Raw genomic sequence first — 19,637 nt, 5'->3', positions numbered from 1 at the left:
AACAGCCGGATGCTGAGACATTTTACAAGAAACTCTTCTAGTTTTGAAGAAAGGTTTTCTGGCGGAGTTGGGAGGAAAGCGGCTAAAGCTAAAGCTTAAAGCAGAGCGAAGTAAATCTGCGCTCTCGTTTATATTTTTAGCCCATACTAGGACATTATCACATACTGAGACATACTGGACATTAAATGTTGTGGCTCCCAAGCTGGTTTGACTTTGTTGAAAGGCAAAATGGCTCTTCTTAACATTTGTGTTGTGACTCCTGATCTAACCTGGCTTTTAATGCAGAGGGAGCCGGTCGGATTTCTCGCTCATCCAGTAGTGTTTTTGTTATGTGCCGCCACAGACTGTCCGGGCGCTGCACTTACCCACTTCCAGTTCCGCCTTTTGCGTTCCGTCAACATTACGTTATAAATTAAATCTTTAGAAAATCGATTTTTGACATTTGTGAATCGATTCAGAATCGTTCACGTCTGCATCGCGATGCATCTAAGAATCAAGTTTTTCCCGCACCCCTACTGGATATGTACATGAAAAATACAGAAAATCACCACCAACCCACACTTCCAATATAATGCATCATTAAACCAGACAATGAGAAACTTACAGAAGCTTTTAAAAGCCCATCGCTCCATTATAAGCCTCTAGCTGAACGTCAAACAAGAGTAACATTACTGCTGTAAAAGATATATAGTATAAATTAATGCATTATTTATTATTAATGATTATTCTAAATGTTCTACTTATAGCGTTCAGCTGGAAATTCCTTCTGAATTTTCTGAAGGAAAGATTTCAGAAAATGTTGGTTCTCTGAAGAAAAGAAAGAAAAAGATTTTTATTCAGCAGCTTGTGGATCAGAATTAAAACCCCTATTACCACTTATGGAGACCTCACTCAACAACTCATGTCACTTTTAAACATTCACTCACAATCTTTCTAGAGCTGCTTAGGACTAGTCCACCTCTGACACGCTCACTTAAGTGATGCGTAACGTCAGTCTAAGACTGTAAAACCTGATTAGCTGAGTTTACTCAAATGATTTGTGCAAAGCGAGTTCCCAGACTCAATTTGTTGCCATAAACTGTAAAAATGTATATTACAAGGTTAAATCTAAAGGTTTTCTTAGTAATATAACAAAAAGAGACCAATGGCGCTTGAATGTAGGTGCCATGCAACTACAGTGAATTTAGAAATGTCTCATTATAAACGTAATCACATAAACATTTTGTTAGCCATGTTGAGGAACGGGGACGGCATTCAAACTACAACTATGGTGAATATTACATTGTCGTATTTTCAAAAAGAAACATATAATTTGAGTTTGACATGAATGTTTATAGAGACACAGAGCAGCAATAAATTTGAAGCACAGAAGCAGTTAGAAGAACCTGAAAGTCCTGTTTGGAGAAAAACTAAAGACCAAGTAAGCACTCTCCCTGAGAGAGAGAGAGAGAGAGAGAGAGAGAGAGAGAGAGAGAGGGAGAGAGAAAGAGAGAAACAGAGACAGGGAGCTAAGAAAGCGAGGCCCGATTAGACAGCTCAGATTCCAAACTGAAGCACCCTCTCTCACGCCTGCCAGAGACAAGTCTCACAAAGAGCGAAAGAATGAAAGAGCCTGAGAGAAACAGAATGTGAAAGAGAGAAAGCAGTAAGAGAGAGAGCGAGAGCAACAGAGAGAGAGAGAGAGAGAGAGAGAGAGAGAGAGAGAGAAAGAGAGACAGAGAGAGAGAGAGTAAACACGCTATTACAGGGTGTCCTAAAAAAAAAACAGTGTGCATGTTCTGGCATGAGTAAATGAATAAAGATGTGGGTTTGCTGAAAAGCAGTTTAAAGAGTTTGCTAAAAAAAGGTGAGAAATGCGAATTATTTTAATTTTTATGTTCTTTTAAGGAGAATCCTTTTAGTGTTTATCATGACTGTCACAGTCTCACTGCAGCAAGTGTTCTTCTCAGATTTCCCAAATTACCAGATTACTTCTGCTACCATTACAGTTCACTGTGGTCGTATCACAAGCAAAGTGCATAGTCTCTAATTACACTGTAGGTAAAGTAAGTGTAAAGAGTTCACATGGATAAAGGACTGAGTAGAGATTACTAGTGAATTGACAGATACTATTATACATATACTAGGCATATGGTATAAATTAGAGCTAGTTTTACAGAAAGGACTCCACCATGCATTGCTCACATGACTGTGCTAACCTCTATGAAGCTAAAATTTCAGTTATTAAATTTCATTCTACAACTACATATAATGCTTAATCTTTCAGTATTTAATGTGCCCACACTTTCCCTTTTTTCCATTCTTTTCAAAAGACTCGCTTTCAGTTTTCCAAAGAAATCTGCAGGGATATTTTTACTCATTTCCAAAGTTTAGTCTTAAAAGTTGGTTGCATCTTCTGCTTTTCACAGTCTGACCCTAAACTCCTTCCTTTTCTCAGTAACAGCTTCTTGTCAGCTATACATCCTTTCAGGCTCATAGTGTTGAGTCGTTCTTCTCACAGTGGATGGACAGAAACACCTGTGGATGTTTTCACATCTGAAGTAAGAGTGGAGCTTGATTTTCTCCTCTCTCTTAAAGATGAACGCTTTAAGGGCTGTTTATCTGATGGTCAGTTTTGGTGTCTACCAGGTCTTGCGTGGTTGTCAGGAGTCCCATCTTCCCTAAATCTTTTAATCATCTTTTGAACTCCAAGTTTTATAAACTCCTGCTTTGGATTATCTAATCTTTTCAGAAACATCTCCCAAAAATGAGTAATTGTATATAATGTCTGCTTTGACTTGACATTAAATAAATGAAGGATGTGCTCTGACTTTTGAAACACTTAAAATGAAACTTTATATGCACATAATTAAGACAAATGTTATATTATTTCAAATTATTAAGTGATTTAAAAGAGGACACAACTAACACGTAGAAGGGCGAGTAGATAGCAACAGACATGTCAACATAACAATGTCAACACAGAGATGAACCGTGAGGCATTCGGAAAGAACCTGCTTATGCAAGTGTAAGAGCTCTGAGCAATGCATGTCTGTTCAGGCTATTTAAATAGCAGGACCCCACTGAGAAAATGTCTGCTTCATGTCCAGATTACTTTACTACTTCACTTTACTCATGCTGGAACAGTAGAGCTGGGATCTGTATAGCATATAACCACTATAATTAATACAAACAACCAAAAAAACACACTGCTTCTTTAGCTGGGTATATACCATATACTGATTGAGCTCCACAGCCTCAAGATTAGCATTCAAGATCATCCAGCCGAAGAGACCAGACCAGAGTCTAGAATCACAGTGACATTCATACCACAACACAACTGCACCTGTTAACCTCAACGTACACGTGTTCACTGTGTGTGTAAAGAACAGAGTGAGCTTGAGCACTACTCTTATTCGGGTATTTGGAACGGTGCTAAAGATGGTGTCCTGTTCATCAACTTCTTATTTGAATTTTCCACTCCACCTTAAATGGTGTAGCAGTTGCATTCTGTAATGTATCTGCTGTACCATTTAAGGTGGAGTGGAAAATTCGAATAGGAAGCTGGCAAATCGTCAGGTTTGTGTAATGAAAGCATTTACAGCTGCTTCATAATTTCTCCATTTCTGGATCATTTCATAAATTACTCAAATATACTGAAATTGTTGAGAATGTTGACCTCAAAATGTTGAGTTTCATTCCACTGTGGACTCTTGATGCTACTTTTGTTTCTACATGTTGCCTCTTTGTTGAGAATACTTGCTCCTGTGTCTAAGCGTATTTCACCTGTGCACATCCACAATGTAATGAAGCCTGATGTATTCACTAAAATTTACTTTAAACACAAAACTCTTGGAACACCCCTAAAAAATGTAATTTTATTGTTATTATGCGCTACAGGGGTGTCAAACTGCAGCGTGCTATGCAGAAAAGTACTATAGAGAAAGTGTCTCAATAGAAAGCTGACCTGAAGAACCTGATATTGTCAGGGTCGTGCTCTAAACCAGTTCCAAACCAGTGTTTCCTACCACCAGACCCATCTTCACTGAATAGGCCTGTGTTTTTATCCTACTTCATCAGTAGCTAATGATCAAACTCTTCTTGAGCTGAATCAGGTGAATCGAGTAGGAAAAACATGAAACTGTGCACTGAAGATGGACTATAAGACTGTGCTGTAAACAACATGTTTCACATTAACCAAACTTTAAAAGTGCATTATGATCTGTTTAGGAAATTGCAGCATCTGCTATTGTGGTTAATAAGTCAAAGTAATTGGATGTTAGAGGTTGTAATACCGCCTTTTAACATTTAGTCAGAGCACTTGTGGTGTTTATGACAAACAAAACAAGTAACTCACTACCATATATTTAATTCATTTGAGGAGTGTTGCGCTGGAATGGCACAAAATTGCTACAGAACCAGTAACTTAAGCCAGAGTGACAACAGTACATTTGTTTCTTTTATTGAATGTTTACAATAGATTTGTTTATAATACACTAAATTACCTGCAGCATAATTCATGTATTGCTAACTGTACAGTTTTGCATTCACAAAAAAGCAATTCTACAGTTTGAAGCAAGATTGCTGGTTGATACTGCTACAGTATCAGTTTGTAGATGTACAGTGCACTTTTTGTGAACCCTTTATAATTTTGTGCATTTCTTCATAAATTTGTCCTAAAATGTGATCAGATCTTCATTTAACTCATAACAATAGAAAAAGAGAACCCAATTAAACAACTTTCACTAAAAGTATACTGTTTTTCATTCCTTTATTGAAGTAAGCAATCTAACATTAAATGTCTTTGTTGGCAAAAGTAGGTGAACCTCTGCTCTCAGGAACTGGTGTGACCCTCAGTGTCCCAACCATGACTTCAACCAAATGATTCCTATACCTGTTGATCAGCCCTGCACATTGACTTGGATGAATCTTGGCCCGTAGCTCCTTACAGAACTGCTTCAACTGTACTATGCTGATGGGCTTTCTTGGACCAACACCACATCTTAGGTTCTGCCTCAACATTTCTATTGGATTAAGTTCTGGACTTAGCCATTCCAAAGTGTAACATTTCTTATGCTTCGACCATTCGAAGCATAAGCAGACTACCTGGTGTTTTTGGTGCCGTCTTTCTGCAGGGCCCACGTTCTGTTGCGGTTCAGTTCATGGATGGATGTGCTACCATTCTCCTGTAGAATTTCTTGATATAATCAACAATTCATCAAGCGCCATCAAATGATGACAAGCTGTCCTGGTCCAATAGCAGCAAAAGAGCCCCAAAACGTGATACTGCCACCATCGTGTTTCAAAGGTGGGATAAGGATCTTATGCTGCAATGCAGTGTTTGGTTTTGCCAAACAAAGCATCTTAATTTAAGCCATAAATATCAAATCATACCTTATCTGTCCACATAACATTATTTAGTAGTCTTCTGACTCATCCATGTGGTCTTCAGGAAAATTTAAACAGGCAGGAATGTTGTTCCTGGAGAGAACTGGCTTTCTCCATGCTATCATTCCACACATACTATTCTTGTTCAGTGTTTGCCTGATGGTGGACTCATGTACACTGATATAAGCCAGTGTAAGTGAGGCCTGCAGATCCTTAGATATTACTTTGGGGTTCTATGTGATCTCCCAGAATATTACAGGCCTTACTCTTTGAGTCATTTTTGTTGGATGACCACTTCTAGGTAGGGTAACAAAGGTGTTGAATTTTCTCCATTTGTACACTGACAGTGGATCAGTGAAGAAATAGTTTAGGAACCTCTTCCAGGCTAATGAGTATTAAAAAAATATTTCCTGAGGTGCTCAGAAATCTCATTTGACTGACAGGGCATGCACTAACAAATGCATGTGGCCAGACTTTGATGATGAAGACTCAGCCTGATGTTTTTACAATAGAGTACGGTCAGCCACACTCACTCCTGACCATACAACTGACTGAACCTCCAGATCCTAATTACACCTATACCAAACTCACAGGTTCACATACTTCAGTCAACAAAGACGTTCAATGCTGGATCACTTTGTTCAATAAACTGATAATATATATATATTTACTGGGTTCTCTTTGTCTATTTTAAGACTTGAAGACTAAACGAAATTCTGATCATACTTTAGGCCACATTATGTAGAAATTCAAAGAATGACAAAGGGTTCACAAACTTTCAAGCAGCACTGTATGCTGGAGATGGAAGCAGACAGTGCGCAGATTGTTTTGCATTAGTTTCAATGTAAGGGATAAAACCAACAATTTGCAACCTACATTCCTACTGCAGTTGAAAAAGTGCAATGTGTGGAAAATAAACAAAATTCTTCTCTCACTTAGCTATTGAAGCATTACTCACAGGGCTTCTTACAACTAAAACAAACAAACTACAATCTGTGCAAAATGTGCAAAATGCAGCAGCAAGAATATTAACACATACCAGAAAACAAGACCATATTAGACCAGTTTTAGCATCTCTCCACTTGCTGTCTTTTTCCTTTATAAATGACTATTACCAGTTTTTAATACTCTTAATTGTATAGCACCCCCAACTCTGAATGCCTGATAAACTGTTCCAAATCCTGCTTTAAGATCCTCTATTGATAGCCGTCTCCATAATACACGTATGAAAATGAAAGAGAGCAGTGAAGCAGCATTTTGTCTGTGCACCATCATTTTCATGCAGTAACATTTTATTTCCTTCATTTTTTTCTTTTTGTCACTGCTTTTATTTGTTGCATTTTTATTATGTGCTTATTTTAGTGTTTATTTTTTGACTACCTTTTGTTTCTTTTCTTTCTATATAAAAGGTGCTATACATGTACACTTTATTATAATTATTGACATTCTGAACACATTGTAAATCCTTATTTTATTATTATGTTATAGGTGTTATAGGTTTATTACATATAGGCTCATATCTTAAAATATCTAGTTACAGGAATGGTTCTGAGGTTGAAATACCTTATTTGCACAGCATCATTACACGATTCCAGGCAATGAGTCTAAGCAGATGTTCTTGCACTCCAGTTGCTGAAGGCAGCAGAGACGCAGAAAGCCTGTGGCACTGTAATTTCATTTTAAACTGTCTCAGGTGCTGGTTTAGGGGAGACTGCACAAACAAACTCCTACACACTGGAGAGAAATTTCATTTTTGGGCCACAGAAAGCCTTTCAAAAGTACATAGGTCCAGCCTACTGTTTACAGAGCTGAGAATCAAAGGGGAATTTCACTGATTTTCCTAAATTCAGTCACTGAGACGTAAACAGTCATTCAGGGTAGTTTGATGTGAAACAGTTTACCGTAGAGAAATATTCCGATTTCTTTACAGTGGTGCTGACAGGAACCAGGGGCTGTGATGTCAACAGTCCATATACAGTCGTATGCAAAAGTTTGGGCACCTCTCTGCACATTACATTTTTGTACTTCGATAATGCTACTTATGTTCTGAGTGAAAATAAGTAACACATCACCTACAGAAAACACAATTCTGCACATATTAATGCATTATTACTATCTAATTACTTAACATATTGGAGAAAGTAATCAAACTTAAAATATGTTCTATGCAAAAGTTATGGCATATTTAATAGTTTATGTCTTATTTGTTTTTCCAATATGTTAAACAAAAGAAATGAAACTGAAAACTAAAATGTGCAGAAAAATGCCACATTTAATTGTTCTCTGTACAGGATGTTTTTCTAAACATGTGATTTGACCAGGATGTTAAAACCTTTGCATATGACATTATAGCCACTTTGGTTACTATACAAATTGACCAGTGAAGCTCACACGTGTGGATTATGTTGCTGATGCTAAAACAGTGCTTAATCCAAAAAAAATCCTTTGGGGACTGTTTTGCCTTACAACAACCTTCATGTATCCCCTTCTCCATAAATGTATTTTACTTAAAAACTATTTTAGGCTAAAACCTGATCAAAACCGCAGATGATCAGACAGTGTGTTCATAATCATATCATGTATTAACTTTCAGTGAGGCAGCTTTAAGAAGCATTAAACTCTTCAGAAGTCTGGTTCCTATCACCACCACTGTAAACAATTCTCTGCAGGTTTCTCTAGAAGACAGCACTTCACACCAAACCACTCTGAATAACTTCTAATGTCCACTTAACAAGTTAATTATGCACAAATTTTGGAAATTTGGCGGAATTCCCCTTTAACAACGGCAGCAACCTTACAGGACTTACTGGACTTTCAGGACAGTCAAGGCTGCGTGTATAAGCGCACGCAAAGTGCTCCATGTTGACCAAGACAGCAGCACCGACAGTCCAGCACAGACACAGAGCTCGGATCACACAGCTCGTCCCGCAGAGCTGCTGTGCAGAGTCAGTGAGGTCGGCTAGTGCGGCTGTGTTGTTGCTCGACTTGTGCAGCTGATTTGAGACTCTCGGGCTCTGAAGGCTCTGATTGAGGAGCTTTACTTTACCTTTGTCGTGCAGGAGCCTCTGCAGTGTGAGCATGGCGGGAGGAGCGGCGCCGGTGAGCGGGGCTCTGGGCTTTTGCGCGGCCGGAAAAAACAGGACGAGGACAGAAACACAGCCTCCTTTCTTTCACACGTCCTTGTTTGTGTGGCGCAGCTCCGACCGCCGCTGTCAAACTCCCACTGCAGTCCAGCAGCGCCGCCCCCGCGACCGGAAACACGTCACCGCCTCCATCACACACCCCCTGACACACCTATGGTCTGGGCGAATGGGAGCGCTCCGTGTTCCCCGAGCTCAGGAAGCCCCCTAACACAGACATGGCGAGCTCATCCACCAGCAGCAGCAGCAGCAGCACACGGAGGATCCGCCGGACAGCGGTCATCACACAGCACCGTCAGTGAGGACACCGCTGAATCACTGATAGACCACACTGTAGAGACTTCTGCCTCATTAGGATCATGTAGACTACATAGTCGGTCCAGTGTCTGCCAGCTTTTACACTGTGGGATCATAGATTTACCACATTACACTGTCACAGCTATCAGTTTTCCTTTCTTTTTCTGTTCTAGTGTTTCATCTAAACCATCTTTTATACACAATTCGGATCAGTGGTGGGTAGGACTTATTACATTTACTCAGCTATAGGCACTTTAGTGTTTTAAAAGATTTTGACAGGTTTGTACTTCAGATGGTAATGTTTTCACATATTAGTGCTGAAGGTGATTTACTACATTTGCATTTTGCATTTTAACCCCTTAAAGTCACAGTCTTATTACATAATAAGGCTTATTATTCAGTAACTACAGGACACCAGTGCAAACTGGCTGAGCTTTTCCTAGATTATAGAAGTGTGTAGTGAAACTTTGTGGGCCCATGGCCATTTAAGGGGTTAATCATTACACTTTCAGAAATAAATGTATGAAACTGTCACTGGGGCAGTACCCCTCTTGTAACTAGGGTGGTACCCTCAAAGGTGCATCACAGTACCTTTAGTCAGGGAACATAATTGTACCATAATCCATTGAATTTATATTTTCTAAGTTGTACTGACTCCACACACCCCGTCTCATCTTCAGGCTTTTTATTTTATTTGTCTGTTTTATAACATCAAGTTATGAAAAGGTACAAATATGTACTTTTCACCTGGGAAAAACTTATTTAAGGTTCACAACTGGACCTTAAAACCACTGTTGTACCTTTGAGGGTACATTTACACTGTTTGTACCTCGATGAACAAAAAATGTATCTGCACAGTTACTTTGTTTCTAACAGAGTAGTATTTAGTTACTAATCCTTTTTCGGTTTCATTTTATTATGTTACGTTGATGACAGCATCTGTACTGTCATTACATCTTGGTCACAGTCTTACTTTGGAGAATTTATCATCTTATTCTAGGCTAAAAAATGCCAAGAAGAGAAAAATCACTCCTAACAATCTTCACTTTCTGTGCTGATTGATGCTGAATAAACTAAGAAGCTCAATAAACTAAACGCAATAATCTAAACTAAATAAAACAAAAAAGTGCACTTTAATAAACCACTCAGCACTTATGAACTGTTATTTTTGTACTTCTACATTGTTTTCTCTACAGGTACTTTTATTTGGGTCATTATGTCACCATAATATGTAAAGTGACTTTTACTTGAGTGTGAGTTTAGACTACTCTACTCACATAACCTATGTAATATGTATCCATAGATGACATGTCTAATGTTGCAAGTCAAACCACTGGGCTGTTTCTTGCTGTAAGTGGAAAAAGTAGTTGCTTAGGATGCCCAAAGCCACAAGAGGCTCTATAAGCATGCATTTATTTATTTGTTTGTTTGTTTGTCAAACATGATATTGGCAGAAAAACCATATGAAGATATCATATATGATTTTTTTGCTTAAAATAATATTAAGAAAGCAGAAATGATGCACACATCACATAAACACACATTGAAGTTCATTTCTTGCATTATTTATTTATAAAAAGAATTCTGTCATTTAAAGGCTGCATATTGCTAATTATTGTATTGTCATGTTTTTCTTGCATACAAAACAGTACAAAATTGCCCTGTCAAGGTGACTGGGTTTATGATATTACAGCCCTATCATTCTGACTTACTACTACTACAAAGTTTAATAACCTTTATGACTAAAATCCTTCCCCTCAATTTTAAGGTGAATTCTTCAAAATTTCAGCATAATTATTAATAATTGAAATCCCAACAAAAGATCTTAAAAAGAAAATGTATTTTTTTACATTTACCACTATTTTACCATATTTTATGTATAATAGTAATGTACATGTAGATTAATTGGTTGTTTAGGATAGCAAGAAAAATTGTTATATTTGTGTTGTAGACACTGCGACGCCTGGTATCACCTTGGTAAGTTTCTCTCCAACAAGCTATCTCACATCAGAACTCTGATGACTGCATTTACATCTCAACAACTGTATTAAACAGAAAATTTGAAAAATCAGTGGAATTCCCCTTTAAGACAAGATTCATTATATAGATAAATGGCTAAATAACTGTGTCTAAAGGCTTTTTGGTGTGATTGTGGTGCTTTCATTGCAACTCCTTAAACATAAAACATCTTTTTGTCTTGTGAATGGAGGGAAAGGCGTAATGATATAGCTACTGCAGCTGCAGCAGTGTCAACATGATAGATAGACAGAAATACAAGACCAAGTTTGTAGGCTCATATTGCTTTATAGTTTTGATTCATTTGATTAATTTACTCAAACAGTGTTTTGTCTGGTTGAGTTCACAGCTGCAGTCACCAACCCTCCTCCTGGAGATCTACCTGTTTTGTCCAGCCCAAAACTCTGAAATGCAAAACCACTTCATCCAGCTGCTAAAGGCTCTCTGAAAAATTCTGATCAGTGAGAGCAGGTGTGATGGATGAGGAGCAGGACTAAACTTCATAGCAAGGTAGATGTGCAAAAAAGTTTCTAAATAGATTTTATTTTATTTGTTTGTTTATGAGCGTTCGGGAACAAGGCTAATATTTAATTTGGCAGTGCCTGATCTAGTTCAACCTTGGAAGTGGTCTTAGTACACATACCTCATTAGGGCCAAAACATGTTTCTATTGCTTCATTCAGCCTGCAACTTCAAAAAGAACTGCAGCCAGTCAGACAGCACTGAGTCAGAGCCATGAGCACAGACAGGAGGGACCAACTGACCAGTGCCATAACACTCAGACCAAACTGGCAGTGGACATGGCTTACATGCAAACAGACATCACACGCACAAATGTGTACACGGACACATAGATTCACAGGACAAGCATAGTTGTGTATAGCCTGTACAGTGCTACTAGAAACAAGAGAACCCAGATGATAGAAAAATAAATCTCTTTAATACAATTTTTAAAATTATTCTACAAGGGAAATGTGTCATTTTGCTGCCTAACTATGCCCAGTCAGGCACAACCAGGTATACCCAGTCAGTCCCAGGATTTGAACCCAACCACCCTTCTGCAGTTTCTCCTGGACAACAATGACATCAGAAATGTTATTTCTCCTCAGGGATTTTAGGAGAACATCCATTAAGTTTCCCAAGCCACCAAAGAGCAACATTTGAGCAATATTTCCTTGTGAAGCAAACATTTCACATTAAAAAGAAAGCCAAATAATCAATTACGACTCTGCCCTTCATAAGCAAGTGAGCACCCACATGCTGCAGTTTCAATAAACTAATAAAGTGACATTATATCTCACTGTTTACCCTTTGAACCATATACTTATTATTACGCCATTCATCATAAGATTTATTACTCTGCAACTACTGTAGTAAATTATTATTATACCAACAAAATGTATGTTATTATTTGGGTGGCGGAGGATTATTTGGGTAGTGGATCATTCTCGGCACTGCAGTAACACTGACGTGGTGGTGGTGTGTTGGTGTGTGTTGCGCTGGTGCGAGTGGATCAGACTCAGCAGTGCTGCTGGAATTTTTAAACACCTCAGTGTCACTGCTGGACTGAGAATAGTCCACCAACCAAAAACATCCAGCCAACAGCATCCTGTGAGCAGCGTCCTGTGACCACTGATGAAGGACTAGAGGATGACCAACACAAACTGTGCAGCAGCAGATGAGCTATCGTCTCTGACTTTACATCTACAAGGTGGACTGACAAGGTAGGACTAATAGAGTGGACAGTGAGTGGACACAGTGTTTAAAAACTCTAGCAGCACTGCTGTGTCTGATCCACTCATACCAGCACAACACACACAGACACGCCACCACCATGTCAGTGTTACTGCAGTGCTGAGAATGATCCACCACTCAAATAATACCTTCTCTGTGGTGGTCCTGTGGGGGTCCTGACCACTGAATAACAGGGTAAAAGGGGTCTAACAAAGTATGCAGAGAAACAGATGGACTGTAGTCTGTAACTGTAGAAGTGGAGCTGATAAAATGGTCACTGAGTGTAGAAACAAGAAGGTGCTTTTAATGTTATGGCTGATGGGTGTTCATAGGTATGAGAGTGAGGAACTGACATGTGGACACACATACAGGCCTTTGCAGTTTAACTACCTAAACCAATCCTTTTTTTGTGTGTGTGAGACACAGAATAGTTTTACCAAAAGATGTCGCTGTTTATTGTCATGAGGCACAAAGCAACTGCTCTCCTGTACAGCAGCACCTGAAGCGGAAGCGTTCAGTATACTGCACTGCAAGATGCCCATTTGTGTGTTTTTCCCATTGAATAAAACTAGCTGAAAAGTTGTTGTGGACTTTCTGTTGCCAAAGCACCTGAATGGAAAGTGTCTCCCTGAGGACACTGACAATGAGTGGACAAATTTCTGATTAATGTCCTGGGTGGAGTCTGAAGCTCCAGAGACTCCTGACCAGCTGCCTTGTTCCTGGCCCTGCTCCTCTCACCATGTGACGAGCTAAAGCCCTTCGGCTCACTGCCCCTGCTGGAGCTGCTCCAGGGCTGAAGTGAAGCAGAGAAGCAGAGCCTAAATCATTTTCCCTAGAGACGCTGAACAAGAGGACACCAGCACTGTGTTACAACACACCCAGAAATCTGCTCTTCTCCTCCTCGCCTCTCTCCATCTCCCTGGGGCACTGTCAGCGGGGGCTTCCAACTTACTTCTAGAAGATTTCACAACCTAAAGTGTGAAGCTGGGCTGCTTTTGCACAGGGCATTTGCTGCAAAACGGAGCTTTTAGTAGCTTACTATAAAATCAAATAAAAAACGGGCCAACTGTAAGTCTTCTCATTCTACACCTAAAACTAACGTTCCTACATGGTTTTTGGCTTGGGTGTATGGTTCTGGGAAAAATGTTATAAATTGGTATTGAATTAATATATTAATTCTTTAAACTTTAAAATGGTTATTCACATTCACACATTCTCATTTATAACACTGAGCCAATCTGCTAAGAGGTTCTTTAGGGAACACTTCTACACTCTTGGCAAAAAGAGTTCCATATAGTACCAAAAAAGATTATATGGTTTAATGGAACCCATTTTGAATATAGAACTGTTTTAAATTGTTCTTTAAAGAACCACAGGCAACAAATTTTCCATCATACACTCTTAAAAAGATGGTTCTTCAAGGGTTCTATATAGAACCATGAGCACTCAAAGAACCATTTGCATGCTTAGAGGGTCCTTTGCTTGGTGAAATAGTTCTTCAGACTGATGGAGAATGTGCTGTATAACTTTGTAGAACCTTTTTGGTGCTATGTAGAACCATATACAACATATTCTCCATCAATCTGAAAAAGCATTTCACCATGCAAAGGACACTTTAAGCATGCAAATGGTTCTTTGAATGTTCATGGTTCTATGTGGAATCACTTTTTTACTGAAGAACCTTGAAGAACGATCTTTTTTAAGAGTGTAGAGAAGAGCCCTTTAAGCATTCAGACTGTTCCTTGAGTTATCATGGTTTGATATATAACTGTTGTCTGTACTAAAGATCCCCTGAAGTGCCACTTCCAGTGAAGGACGAATGGCAGGGCTGCCCAACTCCTGATCCTGGAAATCTCCCACCCTGCAGAGTTCAGATCCAGCACACCTGAGTTTAACATTCAGACGCTCCTGAAGACTTTCATTAACTGGATCGAGTATGTTAAGTTATAGCTGTAGTTAAACTCTGCAGGACAGTAGCTCTCTAGGACCAGGTCTGGGCACCTGGTTCCATTTAGCACCTTTATAATGACACTACATGAATAAATATTAAAAGAAATCCTTGTAAAAATAAATTGCAAAAATTGTACATACTGCATGGAATAAACATATACTTAAAAGCATATTAGAGAGCCATTTAGAAGTTCTTGAATGATGGACAGATTTTTTACTTCTACTGAGAAATACTAATTTAAAGCAAACATCTTTTACATTTTCAGTCTGACAAAACTGCTGTAATGCATTATGAGTTGTTACCAAAGTAAGATCATTAAATAACCATATGATCCATTGTGTCAACTGGATCAGTGGTCTGTTATGTTGCACACATGCAAACAAAGTTTGGGATTAACACTTGCCATATTACCAGTTTTGTAATTTTAAAACCCCCTTGAAATCCCATGCTTATTACATAATAAGGCTTATTATTCAGTAACTACAGGGTCTCCAGCGTAAACTGGTTGAGTTATTCTTAGGTTATAGAAGTGTGTAATAAAACTATAGGCCTGCCTGTGGGCCCTGGCTATGTAAGGAGTTAAATATTACAACCTATATGTCAAAAGGAATCTTTAGATGTTTTATTCAATATTTCAGTAACTAAATTAATTAATTAATTTCAATAAATTAATTTGTTATTTCTCATTCATTTTAGAATCTTTTCATCATTTTGGACATTTTTTTTACTTCTCATTTCACAGAAACAGCACATTCTTAATACTGAGCTGTATGATCTTCTGCCATCTCAGCTCTCGATTCTCCTTTCCTGCACCACACAGTAGATGGCACCATTTCCTATGTATTGTAATCTGGCAGAGCTGCAGCTCTGCGGCTTCTCTTTAAGACTCCCTCAAGTTTCTTTAATCAGTGATCTTATAGTAATCTTTACCTAATCAGAAAACAAGGGCTCGCAATGCACAGCTATACTAAGTTGAAAAAAAAAACCCAACACTTCTGTCACTTTTGTCGTTTCATGTATGTAGGTATTGTTTTCAGCTTTTAGTGTTGCTTTTAGTGTAACAGCAGTTCAGCCCATCATTGCTTGACTGGAGATGTGGAGGAGTAAAGACATGCGATCATGATGGTAGGGAATTAATGATTGACTCCTGGTTGGGTGAGGTGAACAGGAGTGTGCAGTGAAAGTATTCCTCATCTGGATTACTCATTCACCAGAACCACAGCACTGGCAAAGAAGCTACTCAAGAACCTGCTGATTTGAATCTCAGCGACTTTCCAAAGGGATGTTGTTGGAACAGATGTGGTCCAGAAGTTTTTCTGATCTTCTAGACTGAATTCACACAGGTTTTGGTGGATTTGAGGTTACAGCTGATGACTTGATCAGTAGAGTTCACTACATTACATTACAAAAATAAGACCCTATGATCACACTTACAATAACAGCCTACTAGAATTCTTGAAGAATTATGCTGTTACTGTATGTTTCCATCATTATGTTCTGTAAGCGATGCCTGGTCAGGGTATAATTAGAATTAAGGAAGGTTGAAGTTTTGGTCCAGAGAGCAAGTCAGCTGATGTGTCCCGGCTGTGGTATCAGGGCTTTGTCCTTGAGCAAGATGATTACCCCTAGCCTACTGCATGCTTACTTAATAGGTGTTGATGCTAACATTTCCCTTCATGCTGAATGTATGTCCTGTGACATACCAAGTCATTCAAACATCTATAAGTAGATTTCCTTCGTTTTTGTAACCCTTAAGGCAACATCTTCAAGTAATAAGCATGTAATTACACAATACACAATTATGTTCCATACAAAACATAAAATACTTATGTTTTTCAGTATGTAATCAAAGAAAGGATGCACACATTAAGGTTTTCCATCTTTACTATTGACCACTGATGCTACATTTAACCCTGCTGCTGTTTAGTCCCAAAGGCTGTAAGATGGTCTAATGGATTGTGTGAATGTATTATTTAAAACGCCTGTTTAGTGTCTCTCTGTCTCTCTCTGCAGGTTATCTTGGTCTGGTGACTAGCACATTAAATGATCAAAACAATGGGGCAAAGTGAAACAAGAGTCAACACAAGACTCTTTATTGACACTGTTTTATTGTCAGTTTGCAGTTTAGACAGATGATTTACGAAATCTTACACATTTTATTTCTTTAAAATGAAAAGACATATTTCTTTGACTGTTTTTCTAGGCATCACCTTTATTGGTTAATCCTTCATTCTAAAAAGTGAACACCATGTGGTAAGCAGAAATACATACAAACATAATATCTTTGTAATCATATCAGGAGGGTCATACAAAAAGAAAATCACCAATGACAATCTATGCCTGATGTCACAGCACAAACACAAGTACAAATGATTTCTTATTTGCTGGAGCTCCCAATGACAGCAAACATTCAATATAATTCAGAAACTCATATATAGTATATAAACACTAACACACACTCCTTCAAATACCTGAATATTCTGGTTGGTGGAACAGATGATGGGTGAATGTCTCCCCCTGCTGGTGATGTGGTGTTGTATCGCTGCCCTCCAGGGAAGGCAGTAGGTTGTATAGTTATCTCCTGATGGGGCAAAATAACTACCCTGAAACCACACAACCTACTACCTCACCCTGTGCGAACATCAGGAACTGCCCCATAGGGTGAAGAGGAGGCGGCTGGACGAGTGGATAATTTTTCTTCATTTACTCGATGGCTTCATAACCTTCTCAAACCTACATCGCATATACTGATGAAAATGTGCACCTTAAGTTTAAGGAAGGATACATGGGAAGCAGCACAGCATTTATTACAGATTTGTACAGGATTTATAGATGCATTGTTACAGCAGCACCCACTTGAATTGGCAAAGAAAAAGGGTGGCAGTGATCAGGACATTATTTTGTCCTTCATTAAAGAAACTGCGTGCATCAATCAACCCAACACAGGCACGCAAAGCTGATTTGCAGAATATCCATTCACTTCAGTTGTCCACTCATTTCCTGTAACTACTGAAACAGCTGTTAAACATACATCTGTCAAAATGTGCTGTCAAACTAAAAGGTGCTTGTCTTCCAGAGAAATAGAGCATCATAATGAACAGTAAAAAAGCAGCACTGCAGTCTACACCCACAGAGGAGAGTGACAAAGACATGGAATTAATGGTTGTCAAGCAATTCAAATACTGCAAACTAAACAGGCTGCATGAAAAATGTTCAGTCCAACCCTGTATCATAATCATAGCAGTCACTTCAGTCAGGGGCTTCACACCTCAAGAGCCGTTGTGCGTGACGATGATATTATAGCCACTTCAGGAAAGACAGTAAGTTGTATAGTTATCTGACGGGAAGGGTATGACCCTAAAACTATACAACCTACTACCTCACCCCAAAGGACAGCGTGATGCACTGCAGAGCAGCAGCCGGTCCGGTTCAGGCTGGAAACGAGACTTCTTACCAGAGTACAGAGTCACAACAAGAGTGATGACACTTTTGAATAGTATTGTGAACATTTAATTACAAACTGAAACAATTATGTTTAAATTGCTCTGACCGAACCTTACTTAGCCACAAATACAGTACCTGAGGTGCAGGGAACTTGATCAAACAAATGTCTCCTGTTGAGGCTGCAAATTTCATATAATCCATCTGTATTGTGTCTTAACACTTGTAGTCTCCACCTGCAGCAAGGAAAAAAAGATGTTTCGTTGGTGTTAAATTAGATTAAGAATAAGACGTCCAATATGACCTAAGCGCAAATTCATATCTTCTTTCACAAACGGTTACTGTCTGCCTCAAGTTGTTTATCTAACACAGCAAAGAGAAGACCCTGGAATGACAGTAAGTTGTAAAGTTGAAGGAATGCTATTTGTTGGAAGGGAAGGATGCTCCTTATTGGAAGGGAAGGATGGCAGAATCTCTGCTGTTGCTATGCAACGCATTTGTGAATCTGCTTGGTCAGGTGACAAATCGCCCATTCGCTGTTGATTCAGGAAACAGCAATTTGCAGAACACATGCATATAATATACTGTATATATTTCTTATTGTCCTTTAAAATGAATGGTTGTACATAATAAATAATAGTGAATAATATGCACCACACCTTGTTAGGAAACATGAAAAATGTTACATTTATGGTAATCTTAAATTCACTCATGAGTCAAGTGAAGCATCAGAATCAAGTGCAATTTTACAGTGGAAGTGGGGGGTTCGGGTTTGATTGTGCATCGCATGGAGGCACATAAATCTATGAAAATCTCAAGATTTATCATTCTTCTTTTGACATTCTAGGCTCATTTTACCTATAGCTCAGAAACCATCCCTATTCCCATGCTTTATACCACATGGTATATTTATTTCCTGGAAACTAACAACCAAAACAGCCAGAAAAAAAACAATATTTACAATGAACTAATTTATATAGATCACGGATATTTATATATAGACCATATCAACACAGACAATGCAAGAGCTTAAAGCACAGAGTCAGCAATTATAATTATGTGTATTATTTGCTGAGATCATATTAAAACATCATTTTATTTTATAAAAGTAAAACTATTAATATATTTTATATATAAAATTATTTGAAAACACCACCAGCCGTTTGCATTGTGTGAACATCTCACAATAAACGGATCAAGAAAAATGGCCCAAAATAACTTGGTATAAGATCTTGTCACATTAACATACAACAAAGCTAACAAAATTTTATAAAGTTTCCATTTTGAGATACAGCTTTGCACAAATGTTTGGGTAAAACACATACATTCTTTTACGCCTTATAGCCTAGGGCCCCAGGGTGCAAAGGGGAGAAATCCAGACGGGAGTGTGAAAGTAGCGGAGGCTAAATACGGAGCCCAAATGTGCTGTGGCCCCAGGTTAACGGGCACAGCCCTGAAACAACTATTTATACATGGTGGAGGCTCCTGTTACACATGTGCAGTGCTGGCCGGGGCGAGCAGCAGGGGGGAGCTCTGTTCTGAGACAGACACGGTGACCTCCCCATCACCTCTGCAGCTGATACAGGAATTAAGAGTGAGGGTGAGCACAGCTAACACAGCTAAGTGAGCTAACATATACAGTAGCTATTCACAGATGTGCAGTCATGCTCAAGCTTCCAAGCAAGTACTAAT

The 19,637-nt window shown here is 38.7% G+C and overlaps 1 protein-coding gene and 1 long non-coding RNA gene across 3 annotated transcripts in view; both read right to left on the bottom strand.

Moving 5' to 3' along the window:
• pparab (peroxisome proliferator-activated receptor alpha b) overlaps nt 1–8,601 on the bottom strand; it is a 35,932-nt gene extending 27,331 nt beyond the window's left edge. Inside the window, exon 1 of the mRNA XM_036576389.1 lies at nt 8,414–8,601. The gene's annotated coding sequence lies outside the window, so the exon portion shown is untranslated. The remainder of the gene's footprint in view (nt 1–8,413) is intronic.
• A 9,292-nt stretch (nt 8,602–17,893) lies between these two features.
• LOC118811850 overlaps nt 17,894–19,637 on the bottom strand; it is a 41,322-nt gene continuing 39,578 nt past the window's right edge. For both annotated transcript variants that reach the window (XR_005007503.1, XR_005007502.1), the window contains exon 3: nt 17,894–18,181. This is a non-coding gene — a long non-coding RNA (uncharacterized LOC118811850). The remainder of the gene's footprint in view (nt 18,182–19,637) is intronic.

This window comes from Colossoma macropomum, unplaced genomic scaffold (genome assembly GCF_904425465.1).
Source record: "Colossoma macropomum unplaced genomic scaffold, Colossoma_macropomum, whole genome shotgun sequence".
Taxonomy (NCBI): Eukaryota; Metazoa; Chordata; class Actinopteri; order Characiformes; family Serrasalmidae; genus Colossoma; species Colossoma macropomum.
Note: the sequence above shows the minus strand (reverse complement) of the source record. Positions and strands in the feature narration are given on the sequence as shown.